Source organism: Hyalella azteca, unplaced genomic scaffold (assembly GCF_000764305.2).
Source record: "Hyalella azteca isolate HAZT.00-mixed unplaced genomic scaffold, Hazt_2.0.2 contig10305, whole genome shotgun sequence".
NCBI lineage: Eukaryota > Metazoa > Arthropoda > Malacostraca > Amphipoda > Hyalellidae > Hyalella > Hyalella azteca.
Genome location: NW_025940350.1, coordinates 59,949 through 62,956, shown reverse-complemented (window position 1 = coordinate 62,956; position 3,008 = coordinate 59,949).

Below are 3,008 nucleotides of genomic sequence, written 5' to 3'. Positions count from 1 at the left end.
TCTGATACGAGGTTCCCGGGCTCTGCCAACCAAAAATGACACAAAACGAAATGACCTTCTGGTGGACTGTCAACGGCCATCATGAAATACCGCGCCCAATGTAGCTTGAGATGAAGAAAGACTTCAGAGATGACATGATAACGTTGAATTAAAGAGATTTAGTTTAGCAAGCAATAGTCTTTCATCTTTGCTAATCTTAATGATTAGCAGAATCTGGAATGAAATCGTTGAATATCATTTTCCAATTTTCGAAAGTTAAATGGTTCAATTTCAGTAAATGCATGAGAAAATGTAATTATTTATTCAAACAAAATGGCGCAAAAAATGTAGATTTTCGAGTTGCACTGTTTCGGTTAGGTTTAAAGAGGAGGCAATGTTCAAACTACGATATTTGAAGGTAAGAGGTGAAATCACCTTGCGAAAAGTTGGTTCATCATTCACATAGATATCTTCAATTGGAATGAATGAATGATACTTTAATTTTGATGATATTGCAGATTCTACACACTTAAATAGAAATTCAAATTTATAAGGGTCTGTCGCGAGAAACTTGACACTTGTGAGAATTACTCCACGAAAAATTGGCAACAATAGGTCGCAACGAGAAGCTAGCGATGGCATGCAAGAAACGCGGTACGTCAAAACTACTTTGCTCCGTATTCCCGATGCCGCAACTCGAGCTCTGGGTCTCACATATAAAATAACGGATGTGGTATCCCAAGAATTTGTCGAATGACAAGACGCTTCATGCCGATATGAAGTTGGTATATAATACACAGAAGACTTCTATCCAACTCGCCAGTGTTGAAGTTGCGGCCGAAGTCGTCAGTGGCTCGTCAGTGGTTCCATTGTAAAGAAACACAAGTAAGTGAGCTTATTATATTGATTAACTCCTTTAAAACATAGTTGAAGCTTTATTGTTTGATATTAAGTTGAACTTAAAAATTTTAAAATTGAACAGAAAAGGGATTTGAGTATTTTTTAATCCGGAATAAAGAAGAATATCTATTTTAAATACTTCATGCATGCCAAAATACTTGAAATCATGAGTACTCTAATTCCTCTTTCAGTTTACTGATCAAATGCTGCGGAAAAATTGTATAAAATCGTAGAGAATATAATTAACTCGGGAATAGTTTACTAACGTCCATTATTTGAATATTTTCATATCAGATGGACCCCAGTCGACCGCAATAGCCCCTTTACCCAAATGACATAAACCTAATTTTCGAGTGATATAAAATATTTCATTCAATTACGCTAATTGATTTTATATCAAAACATAGACGAACAACACTCAACACCCGTGCCTAGTCAGCCAAAATGAACATGAAATTGGTTAGAAATAGGAATAAATTATGTATTGCCTAGTTTCCAAATTTTATGAAAATTTACAGCGAAAAATAAATGGCTGCGTTGTTAAAATGACATCATAATAATACAGTACAAGTGTTGATTTTACTGATATTATGGTTAAAAAATATAACTAAGTACTCACTGCAGTGGGTGACAGAGAGCGCATTTTCTCGCCGACGAAAACTTGAGGTCACAGACGGACGGACAGACAGATGGACAAGGCGAGCACAATAGTGCATTTTTTCCATAAATGAGAAAATGCGCTAAAAAGAGCATTCCAATGCAGTTACGTAATGATACATATCTGCCTATGAATGCTCCTTCTTTCATATCGGTTCTTTAGAAATCATAAAAATTATAAATTTTTCCAAAAAATTATATTTCAGTATATAATTAGAATAAAATCGTAAGTGAGGATGGATAATTTTAATGTTTCCGCCTGATTTTACTTAATTTCTTGAGCCGATGCTTTCATGAGACTCATTTTTTCTTTTTGCCATTTTTTGCTTTCAACTTCCAGACCCATTCAAAATGTGCGACGACGAAACTTCGGCGCTCGTGTGCGACAACGGTTCGGGATTAGTCAAGGCCGGCTTTGCCGGTGATGACGCTCCCCGAGCTGTGTTCCCCTCCATCGTCGGCCGCCCCCGTCACCAGGGTGTCATGGTCGGCATGGGTCAGGCTCCATCTTGGCCTCCCTCTCCACCTTCCAGTCCATGTGGATCACCAAGGAAGAGTACGACGAGTCTGGCCCCGGCATTGTCCACCGCAAGTGTTTTTAATATTTCAAAAGTCATTATTATTCTTATTTTGGAGGGCGATATTCGTGACGTTTACTTTAACCAGACTTCGACAGCAGGTCACACATTGAGAGAGCTATGATAAATTTGATAGTGAGCATAAAAAAGGAGACACAAGAACAGATAAGAACGGATAAAGACGACTATGCACAACGTTCAGAGGCTGTACGAAATAGTTCCATTTAAAATCTATCCATAACGCACAATGTGTTCAGTGCTACATTTTTAAAAGTTAAAGAAAAAAGATTCGACGTATTCTGCTGCTATCATTTAGACCCCAAAAATTTGCCGCACCAATTAAACATTATTCAGAACGTTGTTGTTTACCTTTACCTTTTGACAGCCAATGAGTTTCAAACTCCAATAATAGACGCTGCTTAGGTGCTTCCTTCGATATTTTCATTGTAGGCATTTATATCCCAAACGAGGGCAGGTGCGCGGTATACATAATAAGGTGTATTGTAATGTATACATAAGGTATATATAGTAATGTGCTGCTGCCCCTTAACTGCGAGGACAGACTGAGTTGTGGGCGGCGGATTGCTAAGGCGGTGCCCCAACGAGGCCTGGGACGGTTGTCGTGCGTATAGTGGCAGGTTCTGGTGCCAGGTGATAAAACCAACAATCATTAAAATACTTTATTGCACATCAATCATCATTACAGACTTTCTGCATAAACTGGGATACGTAGCACATATTCACGTGACACACAGGTAATTAAGTCTTCGTTCTACCAGCTACGTTCCACAACACGTGACGATGTCTTCTTCATCAAGTCCACGTGCTTACTGCTCGTTCCTAATCCGCAATTTCTATTCTCGATTCCAACTTTCTCTAAAACATTCTTACATT